The sequence below is a fragment of the Chiloscyllium plagiosum genome, unplaced genomic scaffold, assembly GCF_037043375.1.
Source record: "Chiloscyllium plagiosum isolate Xiang-an unplaced genomic scaffold, Cpla_swu_hap1 HiC_scaffold_9, whole genome shotgun sequence".
Classification (NCBI taxonomy): domain Eukaryota; kingdom Metazoa; phylum Chordata; class Chondrichthyes; order Orectolobiformes; family Hemiscylliidae; genus Chiloscyllium; species Chiloscyllium plagiosum.
The window spans coordinates 111,668,031-111,687,659 of record NW_028270147.1 but is presented as its reverse complement, the minus strand read 5'-3'; the positions used below and the strand labels follow the sequence as shown (position 1 = coordinate 111,687,659).

The 19,629-nt window shown below is 44.4% G+C and overlaps 1 long non-coding RNA gene across 1 annotated transcript in view; it reads left to right on the top strand.

Moving 5' to 3' along the window:
* LOC148149253 (uncharacterized) overlaps positions 1 to 18,388 on the top strand; it is a 36,682-nt gene extending 18,294 nt beyond the window's left edge. The window contains exon 3 of the long non-coding RNA XR_015758080.1: positions 17,511 to 18,388. This is a non-coding gene — a long non-coding RNA (uncharacterized LOC148149253). The remainder of the gene's footprint in view (positions 1 to 17,510) is intronic.
* The last annotated feature ends 1,241 nt before the right edge of the window (positions 18,389 to 19,629 follow it).

Sequence of the window (19,629 nt, the reverse complement as noted above, 5' to 3'; positions counted from 1 at the left end):
AGTGATTCTCAGTTGGGTCCTGCCAGGGCCACTCAGCTCCTGACCTCATTACAGCCTTGGTGCAAACATGGACAAAAGAGCTGAATTTCAAAGGTATGGTGAAAGTGACAGCCCTTGGCATCAACATCAAATTTTATTGAATGTGGTGTCAAGGAGCCCAGGAAAAACTGGAATCAATGGATATCAGGGGACAAACTCATCACTGGTTAGAGTCCTACCTGGTACATAGGAAGATGTAGTTGTTGGAGGTCAGTCATCTCTGCAGGCGTTCCTCAGGATAGTGTCACAGGCCGAATCATCTTCAGCTGCTTTATCAATGACCTTTCTGCCATTATATGATCAGAGTAGCAATATTCGCCACTGATTGCACAATGTTCAACATCACTCATAATTGCTCAGATACTGAAGCAGTCCATGTTCAAGAATGTTAGGATCTGGACAAGTGCCAAGTAACATTCACACAACACAAATGCCAGCTAATGGCTAATCCAACAAGAGAGAATGTATCCGATGTTTCTTGAAATTCAATGGCGTTACTACCACTGAGTGCCTCACCATCAATGTCTCAGCTGTAAACAAAAACCTGACTGATCTCACCAAGTAGTTAGAATGGCTTCATAAGGTGTGAGGTTAACAATCCTGCAGCAAGTAACTCAGCTCCTGACTCCCCAAGGCTTGTTCACCATCTATAAGGCACAATTCAGAGTGTGATGGAATATTCTCGATTTGCTTGGATGGGTGCAGTTCCATTAACATCCAAGAATCCTGACACCACCCAGGATATAGCAGCCCTCTTGATTGGCACCACATTCACAAATAAGTACTCCCTCCAAAACCAATGCTCAGTAACAGCAGTGAATACAGTCTACAAGATGCACTGCAGAAATTCATCAATGCTCATGAGACAGGATCTTTTAAATCCTCAACCACATCCACTTAGAAGCTCAAACACATCAGATAAATGGGAACTACCTGAAAATTCCCCTCCAAGTCACTTACCATCCTGACTTGGAAATGTGTCACCATTCCTTTACTGCTGCTGGGTCAAAATCCTGGAATTCCCTCCCTAAAGGCATTGTGGTTATACATACTGCACATGGACTACATCTGTTCAAGAAGGCAGCTCTTCACCATCTTCTCCGAGGTAATTTGGGATGGTGAATAAAGATTGGCAGAACCAACAATATACTCATCCAGTGAATGAATTTAAAGAATTTATTAAAACAGAGAAATATGATTGGGAAATGGAGCTCAAGGTTCCAAACTTATCCTCTGCTGTTCTCAGGTCCATGTTTACTGGTCTCTGTTGGAGGGTCTAGTGCGATGTGGACACCATGATGGGTGTTCAGTTCGTTTATGTGTACTTGTGTGATGATCCAGCCCTCATCCCGGTAAAACAGTCTGACCCGGAGTCTAACCATGGAAGGGGAAGGAGAGGGGAAGGGATTAGAACATGTTGTGAATGGAGAGAATGGGTCAGTGGGTCAGAGCCTGTCCTGTCCCTCCAGCTTACACTGATGGCCTAAGGATCTCTTCACTCTGCTGTGCCTTCATAGAATGAGGTTTGTGTCCAAACCAGTCCCCAGTCAGAATAGGCCAACAGCACAGAACTGCCCTTCATTTGACAAGAATCTGTTCATCTTCCTGAGAGAGGCCAAAGCCTGCTCAGTGTGGGAAATGGGGCCTTACTCCAGGAGAAGACATGCCTCTGGGGTCAAGGGTTAACATCCATGAGTGGGGCAGAGCAGAGGGAGATTTACAGTCACCAGCTGGGAGACTGTGGGAAAGGGAGACACAGGGAAAGAGAGAGGGAGAGAGAGAGAGATGGAGGGAGAGTGTGTGAGGGAGTGGAGGAGGAGAGTCTGGAAAGTGTGAGATGGATGGAAGGAGCAAGAGAGAGGTAAAGAGAGGTAGAGATTGTGGAATTGAGGGATAAAGCGATAGAGAAATAGGATGTGAGACAGTGTCACTGAGAGGGACAGAGAGTCAGAAAGTGTTAGAGAAGGAGAAAAAGAGATATGGCAAGTGTAAGACAGAATGAGCGAGGGAGAGAGATTGAAAGTTATGAACAAAGGCAGGTAGAGAGGGAGGAAGAGAGAAAATGGGAGGAATAGAGAGGGACTGATATCCAGGTAGAAGTTTTCAATAGGAACAAGAGGAGTGAGATGGTAAGCGATGGAGAAATGGAGATTGTGAGACAGACTGAGGGAGAGTGAGGAAGTTGGAGAGACTAGTTATGGGACAGAGTGTGTGAGACGGGGAGAGAGAGAGAGAGAGAATGAAAGAGAGACTGAGAGAAAGGGAGAGAAAGAGATGGAAGATCAGAAACAGAGTCCACCTCGTCAATGCCGACCAGGTATCTGGAATTAATCTCGTCTCATTTGCCAGCATTTGACCCATATCCGTCTCAACCCTTCCTATTCATGTATCCACCAAGATGTATTTTAAAATATTATAGTTCTACAAGCTTCCACCACTTCCTCTGGCATCTCATTCCATACAGGTATCACCCTCTGTGTGAAACAGTTGCCCCTTAGGTCCCTTTTAAATCTTTCTCCTCTTACTTTTAGTTTTGGTCTCCCTTACCATGGAATAAACAAACCATGCTATTGACCCTATCCATGCCCCATGAGTTTTTACACCTCTATAAAGTCACCCTTCAGCCTCCAATGCCCCAGGGAAAATAGCCCCAACCTATTCAACCTCTCCCTAAAGCTCAATTCCTCCAAACCCTGGCAACATCCTTGTAAATCTTTTCAGAATAGTTTCAAGTTTAACAACATCTTTCCTGTAGCAGGGAGACCAGAATTTAATGATGTATTCCAAAAGTGGTATAACCAATATCCTCTACAGCCACAACATGACATCCCAACTCCTATAAAGTCCAAAATTACTTTGGATGCTGGAAAATCGGAAAATAATAGAAATTGCTATTGAGGGATGGTATAGGAGAGAGGGGTTCAGATTTGTGGGACATTGGGACCGGTTCTGGGGAAGGTGGGACGATTACAGGTTGGACGGTCTACACCTGAACCGGACTGGAACTAATGTCCTTGGGAGAGTTTTTGCTACTGCTGTTGGGGAGGTTTTAAACAAATGTGGCAGGGGACTAGGAACCCGAAGAGAAGACTAGTAGACGGTGAGGTGGAAAGTGGAGACTGTAAGGATCATGAAGTTAGCATTACCAAGGGGAAGAGTAGGCAGAGAGCAGATGAATGCAAAAGAACTGGCAGCCTGAAGTGCATATACTTCAATGCAAGGAGTGTAGTGGGTAAGGCAGATGAACTTAAGGCTTGGATTGGTACCTGGGCATATGACATTATTGCAATCACAGAGACTTGATTGAAGAAAGGGCATGATTGGCAACTACATTTTCCAGGATATAGATGCTTCAGACAGGACAGGGAGGGAAGTAAAAGGGGGGGAAGACTTTCATTACTGGTCAGGGATGATATCACAGCTATGCTAAATGAGGACACAATGGAGGGTTTGAGCAGCGAGGCATTATGGGTGGAGCTGAGAAAAAAGAAGGGTTCAATTACTTTGTTGGGGCTGTATTACAGGCTTCCCAACAGTGAGGGTGAGGTAGAAGAACAAATAGGTAAACAGATTATGGAAAGATATAGAGGCAAAAGGATGGTGGTGATGGCAGATTTTAATCTTCCCAACATTGACTGGTATACACTTAGTGTCAGAGGTCTGAATGGGGCAAAATTTGTAAGGAGCATCCAGGAATGTTTTCTAGAGCAGTATAACAATATTCTTATGAGGGGAGGGCCATATTAGAGCTGGTGTTGGGGAATGAGCCAGGCCAGTTGGTAGAAGTTGCGGTCGGGGATTTCTTTGGGAATAGTGGCCACAATTCTGTAAGTTTTAGAATACTCCTAGACAAAGATGAGACTGGTCCAAAGGGAAGAGTACTAAACTGGGCCAAGGCCAATTATATCAAAATTGGGCAGGTACTGGGAAATGTGGATTGGACACAGCTATTTGAAGGGAGGTCCACATTTGATATATGAGAGGCTTTCAAAGATAGGTTCAAGATTGTGCAAGATAGGCATGTTCCTATGAAAACAAGGGATAGAAAAGGCAAGATTTGTGAGTCATGAATGACAGGAGAAATCGTGCGACTAGCCAAGAGGAAAATGAAAGCATACATAAGGTCCAAGCAGCTAAGAACAGAACGGGCCTTGGAGGAATATCAGGAGAGTAGGAATTTTAAATGAGAAATCAAGCAGGATAAAAGGGATCATGAAATAACTTTAGCGAGCATAATTAGGAAGAATCCCAAGGCCTTTCATTCTTATATAAGAAGCAAGAGGGTAACTAGAGAAAAGCTTTTCCCACTAAAGGATAGGGAAGGAAAGTTGTGTCGAACCTGAGAAAATGGGTGAGATTCTCAATGATTACTTTGCATCAGTGTTCACTGAGAGGGAAATGATGAATGTTGAGCTTAGAGATAGAAGTTTGTTTATTCTGGATCATGTTGACATAAAGAGGGAAGATGTGTTGGGTAGGCAAAGGATATTAGCCTACCCAGGACCAGATGTTAAAGGAAGTGAGAGAGGAAATAGCTGGGGACCTGACAGATATCTTAGTAGCATCCTGAAACACAGGTGAGGTGCTGGAGGACTGGAGGGTTGATCATGTTGTCCCCATGTACAGGAAGTATAGTATGGACATTCCGGGTAACAACAGACCAGTGAGCCTGATGTCAGTGGTGGGAAAATTGCCGGAGAAGGTACTGAGGGATAAAATCTATTTATATTTGGAAAAGAATGGGCTTATCAGTGATAGTTTTGTGCAGAGGAGATCATGCCTTACCAAATTAATAGAGTTATTTGAGGAAGTAACCAAGTTGTTAGATGAAGAAAGGGCTGTCAATGTCATATACATGGACTTTAGTAAGGCATTTGATAAGGTTCCCAATGGTAAACTAATGGAGAAAGTGAAGTCACATGGTGTACAGGGTGTTCTAGCTAGGTGGATAAAGAACTGGTTGAGCAACAGGAGACAGAGAGTCATGGTTGCAGAGAATTTCTCAAAATGGAGAAAGGTGACCAGTGGTGTTCCACAGTGATCAGTGCTAGGGCCACTGTTGTTTGTGATATATATACATGATCTGGAAGAGGGCATTGCTGGTCTGCTCAGTAAGTTTGCAAACGACACGAAAATTGGTGGAGTAGCAGAAAGCATAGGAGACTTTCAAAGAATACAGGAGAATGTAGATAGGCTGGAGAGTTGGGCAGAGAAGTGGCAAATGGAGTTCAATCCAAGCAAATGTGATGTAATGCATTTTGGGAAGTCTAATTCTAGAATAAACTGTACTGTAAACGGAAGAGCTTTGGGAAAATTTGATGAACAGAGAGATTTGGGAGTTCAGGTCCATTATATTCTGAAGATAGCTGCACAGGTGGATGGAGTGGTCAAGAAGGCATATGGTATGCTTGCCTTCATAGGATGGGGTATAGAGTAAAAGAGCTGGCAGGTCATGTTAAAATTGTACAAGACTTTGGTTCGGCCGCATTTAGAATACTGTGTACAGTTCTGGTCGCCACATTACCAAAAGGATATGGATGCTTAGGAGAGGGTACAGAGAAGGTTTATGAGGTATGGAAGGTGCTAGCTATGAAGAGAGGTTGAGTAGTCCAGGATTGTTTTCATTAGAAAAAAGGAGATTGGGGGGGTCTGACTGAGGTTTACAAAATCATGAAAGGGATAGAGACGGTAAATAGAGATAAGCTTTTTCCCAGGGTGAGGGATTCAATAATGAGAGGTTCCATGTTCAAGATGAGAGGTGGAAAGTTTAAGAGTGATATACACAGCAAGTACTTCACACAGAGGGTGGTAGGTGCCTGGAACGTGTTGCCAGAGAGGTGGGAGAGGCAGGCACGGTAGATTATTTAAGGTGCATCTCGACAGATGCATGAGTAGGTGGGGAACAAAGGGATACAGATGTTTAGGAATTGGGCGACAGGTTTAGACTGTGGATTTGAATCAGCTCAGGCTTGGAAGGCTGAAGGGCCTGTTCCTGGGCTGTAAATTTTCTTTGTTTTTTTGTCTTTGTTCTTTGCTGAAAAAACTCAGTAGATCTAGCAGCATCTGTGGAGAGGAATCAGAATTAACAGTTCGGGTCCAATGACCCTTCCTCAGTTCTGAAAAAAGGGTCACTGGACTTGAAACAATAACTGATTTCTGTCCACATATGCTGCCAGACGTGTTGAGCTTTTCCAGCAATTTCTAGTTTTGTTCCAATACTCAATGCTCTGACTAATAAAGGCCCAGTATCCCAAATACCTTCTTCACTAACCTGTCAATTCATGACTCCGCTTTGAATGAACTATGAACCTGCGCCCCAAGATCTCTTTGTTTGGCAATACTCCCTGGGTCCCTCCCATTAAGTGTATAAGTCCTGCCCTGGTTTGTCTTACCAAACTGCAGCACCTCACATTTATCTAAATTAATCACCATCTGCCACTCCTCAGCCAATTGGCCCATCAGATCAAGATCCCATTATACCCTGATGTAACCTTCTTCACCGTCCATTACACTACAATTGCCCAAGGCTGGCATCAAACCTGGGTCCTTGGTGCAGTGAGGCAGCAGTGATAACCACTGAGCCACCATGCCACCCTGAATAGCTTCCCACCATGGCATGGACGAGGAAGATGGTCAGGAATCAAAATTGGCAGGAGAGCAGAAGAGAAAGAAATTGCTATTAAATTTCTTCCCTGAGTAACAAAGTATTCATAAACAGAACAATAACAAACCAGGCTAAAAATCTCCTTTCTCCTAACTATTTTTTAACCTCAGAACTTTCCTTAGTTACTAGTTCAAGTCCAGTTGCAAGAGTAATTTAAATGTGCAGCATTTCCATTTACAAATGAACCAGCCGCAACATAAAGCAATTTGCCAGCTTCCAAGTAACACTCATGTCCCTGGATGTTTAAGTTTCTTGTTAAATAGGGTCTCTTTTCACCTTTTGCATCTTTACTTGGATTCAATTTTATTCTTTTTTTTACTTTTCTTTTAAGAATGCACCATTTTGGTCATAGTTCATGTAACTTTTTAATGAAAAGTTAATTTTAAAGATCAATAATTAATTCCTCAAGAAGCACTGAATTAACTTCCAATACACTTCTCTAGCAGGAGTGTTGATCAAACAGCTCAATGTAACTGATAAATCAGCACGATATTCACATTGACCAGGATTGATTCTTTTTTTAAACAATGTTGTAGAGTCAATTTAACTTGAATTATCTGGAAGAGCATGAATATCTGCAACCATATATGAGCAGCTGCAAGTGTAAGTTACAAATACAGTTCCAAGAGACCAAAGTCGCTTCAGACCAGGAACATGAGTGCACTTCAATTTCTTTATCATGACAGAAGGTCGCAAATACTGAAACAATTCTTTTCCCTTTCAAATTGCTTTTCTGGGGAAGAAACGACACGAGACAGAAATGTCTGTATCAAGGCAATTATTCCTGCAATTTAAATGATAAAATAGTACAGGTTGTACAGCCAAGAAGAATATGGCATGATATTCGAGCAAGTCACAATGTTTGTGAATTGATTACAATGTTCCCAAAAAAGACATTTTCAGGCTGCAATTACTGCTATGAATGGAATTTATAAAAATACTTAATTGAGCACCAGAATTTTTTTTAAAAAGTCTACCATGGATCCAGCACATGAAGTCACTGCAAAAAATGCTAAATCTGAAAAAGTAAAGTCAGAGCAGTGCCAGAGGCCAAGGACAAATAGCTAATGAGCTCAATTGATCACATTACTCAATCACGAAAGAAAATAAAATTAAAATTAACTGAACATAGGATACTAACATTAAAGAGACACAATTTTACATTAAATTATCTCACAGCACCAGGGACCCCAGTTCAATTCCAGACTTGGGTGACTGTGTGTGTAGTTTACACATTCTGCCTTTGTCTGCGTGGGTTTCCTCTGGGTGCTCTGGATTCCAAAGTCCAGGTTAGGAGAATTGGACATTCTAAATTGCCCATACTGTTCAGGGATGTGTAGGTTAGGTCCATTAATCAGGGTAAATGTATAATAAAATAGGGTAATGGGTCTGGGGAGGTTGCTCTTCGGAGGGCATTTGTTAGGCCGAATGGCTTGTTTCTACACTGTACAGATTCTGTGATTCTAAAACTTAAAATTTATAAATAGGAATTGAATAATAAAGGAACGAGTAACCATAGGAAACATTCCAGCTTAAAAAGGAGCCCTGAATTTTAACTTAAATTTCAATTCAATTAAATAAATAAAACCGGATTGTTCAGAGGGTGGCAATGCAGGTTGGTATTTTATAACGGCAGCATGTGTGAGTTTGCAGAGAGCATCACAATCGTGTATTATTCCATGACATAACCTTAGCTATAAATACAATAAGTTTATTAATCAAGAAACTTTAACATGGAGCTGCCGAACTGGAATCCAGCATTTTAATAGATTAGCAGCCAGTTGGTGAGGTTGAAATCAAAACATATTTCCTTTTGTGGAAGGAGTTTACTGACTTCCTCAACCTTTCCCCTCTGATCCCACACTGATATGAAAGATGCTTTCTATTTTCATTTGCTCAATTAATAGCCATAACCTGTTTCTTCTGAGGCTTAAATAAATGCAGGGGTAACTTTAATGGTGTGATCCACCAGACATTAACAAGGCAGTCATATATTTTGAATCAGGGCTCTTATGGTGCATTGGTAATGTCCATACTTCTGTGCCACAGCCTTTGCTTTTATCTGAAAGGTACAGGATTCATGTTGCTTGTTGGATGAGGATAAAATCTTCAAAGTGGATGAGGAAAATAACTATAGTACAGTGGTCAGCATGGGATGAAATACAGATGGGGAAATGTTCACTGTATTTATAGCTAAGGTTATGACAGGCTTCTTGCAGCTGGAGAGAGCAAGGTAGAGGAGGGGGAAGATGCAGATTCCATAATCCACATAGGAACTATCAGCAAGGGGAGACAGAGGTACAATTAGTAATTGAGACCCCCCCTCCCCCCCGCCAGGTTAATCCTCTAGGGACATGGAATTGCATCCTCCCACGGCAAGTAGCTAAATTAATAATCTCAACTTAAAAGCTAATGTAATGGCAACAAAAAAATCATTGTTAACAGTCATAATTTTTTTAAAAAAAATCTGGTTCACAAATCTCCTTCAGGGAGGGAAATCTGCCATCCTGATGGAAATCTGGCCTACAAGTGACTCCCAACTGATAGCAATGTGGGTGACTCTTAAATGAGCTCTGAAATGGTTACAGCAAACTGCTATGAGTCAAAGAAAAGAAATGAAACTAGACAGCATAGTAGGCATTGATCAAGACACTAGAAATGACAATAACAAACACAACCCTGTCGACCTTCCAAAGTCCTCACTAGTATCTGGAGTGCTTATATCAATATTCGTAGTGCTGCCTCACAGACAAGTCAAGCAATAGTCTGACTGTACCTTCCTCTCAGAATCATAATTTGCAGACAAATGTCCCAGACACCACCATCAACAGTTGTTACTCTTACTGACAGATATACACATATCATACTTAGCTATCACAGGCATGCTTTATTCCAGAAGAATGTTGGCAGTGCAGTATACAGTTGGGAGGGAAGAGCAAGGAAACCCCTTGTTGTTTACCAGCTAATGCCTTCTCTTGGCTGATGAATCAATAGTCCTTCATGCTGACCACCACCTGGAGGCACAAGTGAGAATGTATACTGTGCAGCAACAGAATTGTATTTACCCAAAAACTGTGAGTTGATCACCTGGAATATCCCACTCTACGATGACCATTAACTGCAGAGCAATCAACCCTGGTCTGATGAAGAGTGCTAGAGGCATGCCTGAAGTAGCACTGAATACTTAGAAATGAGATTTCAATCTGGTGATGTTAGGATTACTTGCATGCCAAACAATGGAAGCAGCAAGTGGTAGACAGCGCTAAGTGATCCCACCACGAAAAGATCAGATTGATTACATTATGGGAAGGTTGTGATTGTCCTCAAGAGGGTACAGAGAAGATCTACCAGGATGCTGCCTGGTCTGGAGGCTCTCAGCAATGAAGAAAGATTGGAAAGGTTGGGGTTGTTTTCATTGGAGCTGTGAAGGTTGAGTGTGTACCTGGTAGAGGGGTGTAGGTTATGAGGGCAGAGATAGAGTGGGGAGGAAAGCACATTTTCCATGAATAACGGGGTTAATCACCAGGTGCAGAGATTGAAGGCAACATAGGCATAGAAACATAGAAACCCAGAGCAGGAGTAGGCCATTCAGCCCTTTGAGACGTGTCTATCATTACATATGATCATGGCTGATCCTCTCTCAATGCCATATTTCTGCTTTCTCCCATCCTCCTAGATCTGTCAAAATGTAAAAATATTACCTCTTTATTTTTCTTAAATATATTCATCAACTTGTCCTCCACAGCCTTCAGTGTTAGAGAATTCCACAGGTTGACCACCTGAGTGAAGAAATGTTTCCTCGTCTCAGTCCGAAATGCTCTACCCTCTACCTCTCTGAGCCTGTGTCCCCTGGTTCCAAACTCCCCAACCAGGGGAAACTTCCTCCCGGTCCAGCCCTGTTATAATTTATATATTTTAATCAGATCCCCTCTCATCCTTCTGAACTCGAGTGAGTCCAGGCCCAGTCGAGTCAGAGGCTGAGAGGAGAGTTGAGGAGAAATGTTTTCATCCAGAGGATGTAGGAGACTGGAACGCACTGCCTGAAAGGCTGGTTGAGACACGAACTCTTGGAACATTGGAGCAGTGTTTAGATATTCACTTGTGTTGCTATAGCCTCCAGGGCTATCAACCAAGAGCTGGAGAATGGGATTACTGTTGTCGGATCTTTGTTGACCAGCACAGACACAATAGGCCAAATGGCCTCAATCAGTGTTGTTCAGGTCAATGATTGTCTGAGACAGAGAGAGAGAGAGAGAGAAGGGCCCATGTTGTGAGTTTGAGATAGTGAGAGAGGGAGGCATTTAACTGCTATCTCAGGACTTAGTGTTGCAGTACTACAGAGATCAGATCAAGAGTGACAGAGAAGGAGAGAGGGAGGCAGACAAAGAGAGACTGAGACAGTGAGAAACTGGAAACTCAGAGTACAGGGAAAAAAGGAGTGAGCAAACAGATCAAGAAAAGGGGGAAGGATAGGAAAAAATGCTAAGAAAGAGAGAGGGGGGCAGACAGACAGTGACCAACCAACATTGAGGGAGAAGGAGAGAGAGAGTGGCATCAAGACATGGAGAAAAAGAGACAGAGATGTGAAGTGACAATGTAACTGGGAGAGGACAGAGAGGGAAATGGAGAAAGAAAATGAAGCAATGAGTCAGTGTAAGACAGGCATAGATATAAATGGAAAGAGAGAGAATGAGTGCAAGATGTGAAATGGAAAACAGAGGGAAGAGGAAGTGCGAGGTGATGACATGGCTCTCTCTGCCTGATGCCATTTACATACTGAGGAACACCCAGTCAGACTCTCACAGGCTGCAGCTTTATAAAACAGAGCCCAGTGAAGGGAGAGTTTATCAGGAACCCGGCTCAGGGACAGGAGCACACACCATGATTTCACACATCCAGCTGATCTGGCCCCTGGCATTCTGTGTCGCAGGTACAAATCTCTCTCCTTCCACCTTGAATCTTAAGCTGCTCTCCATTTCACTCCAATTCCACTGACTTACGATTGAAGGGAAAATGCTGAAACCAGAGGAATGTTCAGTGTCTCCAACAATCTCTCATTTGACAGGCTCTTTCTGCAACAGTTCTGACTTCACTGTGTTTTTCTCCAACCCCTCAGGTATCAGTGGGGACATCACCATGACCCAGTCTCCCCCGGTGCTGTCAGTGGGACTGGGCCAAACCGCAACAATCACCTGTACGGCCAGTCAAAGCATTAGCAATAATATTGCATGGTACCAGCAGCAGGAAGGTCAGAAAACCTCTCTCCTGATCTATGAAGCAAAAGATCCATTCACAGGAATCTCCGATCGATTCACCGGCAGTGGATCAGGGACCAGTTTCACCCTGAAAATCAGCAACATTCAGAATGAGGATGTCGCTGACTATTACTGTCAGCAGGGTAGCAGCTGGCCTTCACAGTGATACAGATCCGTACAAAAACCTCAATACACACAGCACCACCTCCTGTACTGACACATCCCAGTTATATATAATATATTATATATAATATATAATAATGGACACACAATCCCACCTCCTCTACTGATATGTCCCACAGTTACGTGTAAATAAAACTGAACAAATTACCTCATGCCGGGTTTGTCACTGCGCACTACTCACTCCAGTCCCTGTGGTGTCCACCGCTCACTGAAGGCCTCAAGTTTCCCTCTTATACTCAATCGCTACATGTGAAGAACAGCTGCAAGATTTAACATTGAAAAATAAAGTTCACAAACCTCCTGAGCTCAGCTGGGCACAACCCAGAGAGACAGAGAGATAGAGAGAGAAACAGCCTGAGAGAGACAGAAAGAGAGAAATAATGACTAAGTGAGGGAGAGTGGCAGGGAAATGGCAAGAATGAGTGAAAGATACAGAGAGACAGGGAGAGGGTGAGAGTGAGAGAGACAGACAGACAGTAAGAGACAGAGAGGCTTAGAGTGACAGAGGGAAACAGATAGCTGAGGTTTTTGTACAGCCTCTGCACTGGGAGCTCTCCCTGTGGCTTACGTTCGGTAAAGGAACCAAGCTCAGACTGAGTAAGTAAACCTCAATCCTCTGCTATTAACCCTGTCAATACTGAAACTTTCTAAAACACAAATGCTAAGTTGTTGAAGGTGTTCGTGGGGAGCTGCAGTGAATGAAATAGTTGATTGAGGAGCACTGTGTCTAACAGGGTGTCCAACTGTATTTCTTTAGTTCCATTGTCCCTTTAAGCAGCAAGATATAAGTCAGTCAGTTTTACTCACTGTGTGGAGGAGCTCTGTCCATTTGCAGCCTGTGGTCCCATTCCTGCAGCATGGAGTGAAATCAATGAGTAGTCTCCTGCCAGTCTCAGTGTGACGGACACGGGCAGAGTTTGATGTGAGCTCTGGCTCCCTGTCCCAGTCTCTGATCTCACTGACCTCAGCAGCAGCAGCAGCATAGTGAGACATCGAGCTCCCACCTCTCCCAGCTTTAACTCTGCTCAATCACACAATCTCAGAACTGTTACAGTGCACACGGAGACCATTCCGCCCATCCTGTCTAGACCGGCTCTCTGAATGAGCAATTCACTGAGTGTCATTCTCCTGCCTTCTCCCTGTCACCCTGCACATTGTTCCTTTTCAAATAACAGTTTCATTCCCTTCGGAATGTTCCATTTGAAGCTGCCTCCACCACATTCTCAGACAGTGCATTCCACACCTTAACCACTCACTGGCTGAAGAGGATTTCACCATCTTACTTTAGCTTCTTTACCCAATTACTCTTCGTCTATGGCCTCCCCCTCTCAATCCTTTCCTAAGTGGGAACATTTTCTCCCAATTTACTCTGTCCAGACCCCTCTGGATTTTGAATTTCTCGATCAAATCTCCTGTCAGCCTTCTCTTTGTAAAATATCCACATCCTTCCTGAATTATTCACTTTATCTATGCCCGTCATCCCATTTGCCTGGGTTAGGCCATATCCCTTTAAACCTTTCCTAACCATGTACCTGTCCAATGGACTTTTAACTGTTGCAATTGTACTCACCTCTACCACTTCCTGTGGCAACACATTCCATATATTCACCACTGCCTGTGTGAAAAAGTTGCCCCTCAGTTCCCTTTTAAATCATTCCTCTCTCACCTTAAACCTATGCCCTTCAGTTTTGGACTCCCTTACTCTGGGGAACAGACCTTGGCTATTCACCCTATCTATGCTCCTTATGATTTTATAAACTTCAAAATGGTCACCCCTCAGCCTCCTACACTCCAGGGAAAATAGTGCAAGCAATAATCAGCCTTCCTCATAACTCAAATCTTCCAGTCTCAGAAACATGCTTGGAATTTTTTTAAAGCCTTTCCAGTTTAATAACATGGTCACATGCTTCCAGTCTGAACAATACTTTCTACCAACACACTCTGGCCCGACTGTAAAGCCAACTTTGCATCAAACTGGCTAGCTGTAGCCATCCCTCGATTCAATGTGATCTAACCTTATTATCCAGTCAACCATATCAGACCTTCTTCCCTAAATGTCCTCTCACTGACACTTGATCTACTTGGGCCTCCTCATTCCCAAGATCCAGTTCTAGCAGAGCCGCCTTTCTCATTGGACTGGAAACAGACGGCTAGAGAAAATTCACCTGAACACACTCTCACAACTCTGGCCCCTCTCTGCCCTTCACAATGCTACTAACCCAGTTGAACTTTGTTTAATTAAATGTCTCCATTGTAATGACTCTATAATGTTTGCAACTCGTCGTAAATTTCTTGCAGATTTGTCCCTTGAATAGTCGGTGAGTTACAGACTGCACTGAACAATCTAATTGCACTTTTTTTGTTCCTTATCTTGAGCCAAATCGATTCTGTCCTTCACCCTTCTGGGGCATCCTCTTTCTCCAGCTCTGCACTGATCTCCTTAACTACTCCCACCAGTCACCATCTTTTTCCCCCTTTTCTCTCTTTCCTGAACACCTTGTATCCAGGAATATTGAAGACACAGTCCTGCCCTTCTTTTAGTCCAGTCTCTGTTCGAGCCACAACATCAGGTTTCCACTTGGCACTCTTTGTATGTAACTCCCTAGTCTGATTCCCTATACTTGGTGTAGGCTCATATATGCAGTCACCCAGAATTAGAATTTATTGCTCATTCCCTCACTCTGCCTGCTCAGTTACTATTCCTTATTCTGGTGTTATCTACCTTCCCAGGATTCTGTAGGCCTTGGTGTTCCTCTGTAATATTGTCTCCTGGTTCCCACAGGTCTGCAAAGTTAGTTTAAACTCTCTCCAAAAGCACCAGCAAATCACCTACAAAAAACTCAGTCCCAATTCTGTTCAGGAGCAAACCCTCCAGTCTGTCCCATACCTCTTCTGGAGCCAACTCCAACTCCATAGAATTTAAAGCCTTCCTTCCTGGACCCTCTTTCCGGTTCCACATTCACATGAGTTATCCTCTGGTTCCTATTCTCACTTGCATGTGCCACTGGGAGTAATCCAGAGATTTCTACTTTCGTGCTCCTGCTGCGAATTCCCTGCTGAACTCCGTAAATTCTGACTGCAGGACCACGTCGTTTTTCTCCATCCATCACTGGGACCGGTGTGGACAACGACTGCTAACTGTTCCCCCTCTCCCTTCAGGGTGTTCTGCAGCTGCTCAGTGACATCCTTGACCCTGGCACCAGGGAGACAGCACACCATCCTGGATTCCCATCTGCAGCTGCAGAAACACCTATCGATTGCCCTCACTCTCGAATCTCCTCTCACTATCGCTCTTCCAGTCTTCCTTGTGCCCCCCTGTACAGCTGAGCCCCCCGTGGTGCCATGGACTTGGCTCTGGCTGCACTCCGCAGATGAACCATCATTCTCATCAGGATTCTGAACTGAATCCTGGTAGGAGAGTGGGAAACACTCAGGGGATTCCTGTACAAGCTGCTTGGTCCTTTTGGACTGTCTGCTGCTCCCCCATTCCCTCTCTCCCTGCATACTCTGAAGCTGCAGAGTGACCACATCTAGAAACGTGCTCTCCACGGAGCTCTCAGCCTCACGGATGCTCCACACTGACACCAGCTGCTGCTCAAGCTCTGATACCTGGAACTCCAACTGCTGTCACTGACCACACTTCCTGCTCTCATTGTATTCCAGGAGTGACTCAGGGAGTGCTCAACATTGACTCTGGACCCCGTGAAGTCTTATAGCATCAGGTCAAGCATGGGCAAGGAAAACCAGTCTGTCTCACATCAGTGGTAGGGATACGAATAGAGGAAGTTTTGAAGACAGAATGAATCTCCATTTCAGGGATAGTCTGTGTGGCTTTGTCAGAGGGAGACCAGGGCCAACAAATCTGGTGGAATTTTGTAGAGGTCACTAGGTGTGTAGATGCGGGTGGTGAAGTTGATATAGTATGCTTGTATTTCAGCAAAGCCTTTGACAAGGTCCCACATGGGAGACTGAAAAAGAAGGTAAAAGCAAATGGGATTCAGGGTAACTTGGCAAGTTGGATCCAAGCTTAGCTTTGGGACAGGTGACAGAGAGTGATGGGAAAAGGCTATTTATGTGACTGGATCCAGTATGGAGCCGCATACCACAGGGATAAGGGCTGGGACCCTCACTGATTATAATATATTCAAGCAATGTCAATGAGAATGCAGGAGGGGATGATACTAAGTTTGTGGACAACATGAAGATTGGCTGGATGGTTGAAAGTGAGGAAGATGGTCTTAGGATTCAGGATTGATCAGATGGGCAAATCAGAGGCAGCTGGAATTTAAATCTGTTAAATGTGAGACGTCACACTTTGGAGGAATTAACAAGACAATGGAGTACTCAATGAATGGCAGGACACTGGGAATCTGTGTGAGAACATAATCTTGGATTGATTGTCCACTGATACCTGAAAGTGCCAGGGCAGGTTATTAGAGCAGTTATGAAGGCATATTGGATAGCTGTCTTTGTAATTTCAGGTATAGATTATAAGAGCAGGAAGGATATGTTCGAGTGATGCAGAACTTTGGTTAGGCCTCAGCTGGAGGACTGTGTGCAGTTACAATCACCACACTGTAGGAAGGATGTGATTATGCTGGAAGGGGTTGCAGAGGAGATTGACTAGGAAGTTGCCTGGGATGGAGTATCTGAGACGATGTGGTGAGAGGCTGAATACACTCGGATTGTTTACTTTGGAGCAGAGAAGGTTGAGCGGGAGGATCTGACAGAGAGGTACAGGGTATGGGGGAAGTGCACACGTTAGGAAGATCATAACTGTTCCCCTCAGACAGAGGGGCAATAACAGGATGGCATATATTCAATGTGCAAGGTTTAGAGGGGATGTAAAGAAATGTTCCTTCCCCCAGAGGGTGGGGGTATTGGATACATTGCCTTGGGAGTGTAGTTGAGGCAGCAAACCTCACAAACTTGAGCAGTACTTGCATAAGCACCCGAATTGTCATAATATTCAATGTTATGGGTCCAGTTCTGGAAAGTGGGTGGAGAGTAGATTTCCAGTATCTTAGTTGTAAAGACTTGATGGAGTGAATGGCCTCTTCTGTGCTGTATGATTGTATGGAACCACCTGCTTGTTAAAACATACTGCCCTCTCTTGTCTGATACATCAACCTCTCCTCCACGTTGAACACTTAGAGGAAGCACTCAGGGTGTTGATGGCACAAAATGAACTCTGAGTGGGGGACTTCAATGCCCAACATCAAAAAGAACGTTTAATAAATGTGCATTCGTTTGTCGGCTTTGTAAGTATTGTCTGCAAATGTTCAAATGAATTGTTTTGCCAATTAACGTTCTGAGAGTTGAAATACCTTCGAATGGCACGAATTAAAATTGTTTCTCTTGTCTTTCAGGCCGTGAGAACTCTCAGCCCAAGCTGACCCTGCTGCCCCCCTCCCCGGAGCAGGTCAATGCCAAGGGCACTGCCACCCTGGTGTGCCTTGCCAATCACTTCTATCCCGATGAGCTGGAGGTGCAGTGGAAGAAGGATGGTGCAGTCATTTCGGACGGGGTTCAGACCAGCAACTACCTGCGAGCTTTGGACAGCACCTACAGTGTCAGCAGCCTGCTGACCCTCTCTGGGTCTGACTGGGAGTCCAACGCTCGCTTCTCCTGTGCCCTCACCCACGTGACCCTCTCCTCTCCCCTCAGCAAGAGCATCAGGAGATCAGAATGTGTGTAGAGTGTTTGAGACAGTCCACAGAGGAGACACAACTTTAAACAGAACAGGGCTGAGCTGGCAGGACAAAGGTCATTGTCAGGAGTGAATTTCAACTCTCTTCCTTCTTGGGACAGCTCGGGGACACTTCTGAGGTTCAGGAGTTAAGACAGATCATTGGGACAGCGCAGGGGGAGAGCTTTACTCTGTATCTAACCCCATTCTGTCCCTGAACTGGTGATATTTGATGACAACGATGTTAACCTGTGATGCCAAGAAAAACCTCTCAAAGGTGCTGAAGACTGTCAGCTGTACAAAACAACGTGAACCTCCAAAGTCTCTGCTTCAGTAAACCAGATCTCCTTCCTGCTCAGCCACCAGTTCCAATTTACGGTTTTGTCACTGTTCAAAAGGACAGGCTTCTCATGTTATTGAAAAAATCTCCACAAGTGTTTTCCTCAAGCTCCAATGTGGCTGTGAATTTGTGCAGCTTCCTCTGTCTGGGCTGTTAATTGCAGTCTGTTTTCTGTCAATGTCAATCTGTAAAAGGGAATAAAGATGAAGAAGATTCAGTCTCTGTCTCGTGTCTGTTTTGAAAATGGTCAGAGCTGAAGCCTTAGGGAAAGGGTGTGTGAAGTGAAAGGTTGCACCATCAAGGCATGGAACATGAGGGGGGCAAAAAGATGGGGTCCCCGAAACAGGAGGGCACTGCTACAATAGTGGCCAGAAGGGGCTCTTACAGCAGAAATGCAGGGCCCCAAGGAAACCTTCCCCAATAAATGGGGAAAAGAGGGAAGATGTGTTCAATTTCCAAAAGGCAGGGGACTGATGCTGAGAGGAAGCTGAACTCCGATTGTAGACAGGGAAGGTGCATACCCAGAATGGAGATGGCATCTCTCTCCTTCAATGATCCCCCCTTGGTGCTCTAAAGGGATAGTACCCACCTCAAATACATGTGCCCAATGGTGTATGATGAATGGGGAAAATCCTGTGCCCACATGTGCGCAGGTGGAGAACGGGGAATGTATCTCGTAGACACACTGATTCATCCATCAAAAGGACTGGGATCAGCTCTCTCCAGTACAGGACCAATTGGAGGGGTTCAGCCGGGTACATCGGCGATGGAAGAGCTAGCAAAACCCAAGAGTGCAAGGGTGGGCTCCCTGGGCACTTAATGGGAAAGCATCTGAACATAATACAGAGAGATCACTAATGGAGTGTTTGGAGCAGATTGGCTCTTTGTTGATGGACTGGCAATGGGTCTTTACACAGTTGGTCATTTCAAACATGTTCTGCTCCATATTGGGGCAGGAAGGGCTGATGACCGGGACATATTCACCTTCCTGTTTAAAAATCAACAATATTGATGGGTCTGTCTACCCCAAGGGTTCCCAACCTTCCAGCAGAGCATGGCACAAGGGCTACAAGAGTTCAGTTCAGCTCCCCCAAACACTTTGGACAGTGGATGGCTGACTTGCTGCTGTTATCCAGAACTGAGGAGGAGGACTTGTCCCTTCGGGATGACAGAACTCCCAGGAGCTGCTCGGAGGGATCCAAATATTGATGTGTTCCCTGGAACAGCAGGTGAAAAGCTGCTGCATTGCTCAGGCTCCTTGATGCCACATACCATCAAATCGGCCTTGATGTCAAGTGCTGTCACTCTGCCCTCACCTCACTCGCATGGTCAGGGACAGCTCAGTCCACTGACTCACATTTATCTGAATGAATTCCACTTGTTACTGATCAGCCCATCTATATCGTTTTGTATCTTCTACGGCTTCAGGTAACCTCAGTCAGGGAAGGTCAATAAATGG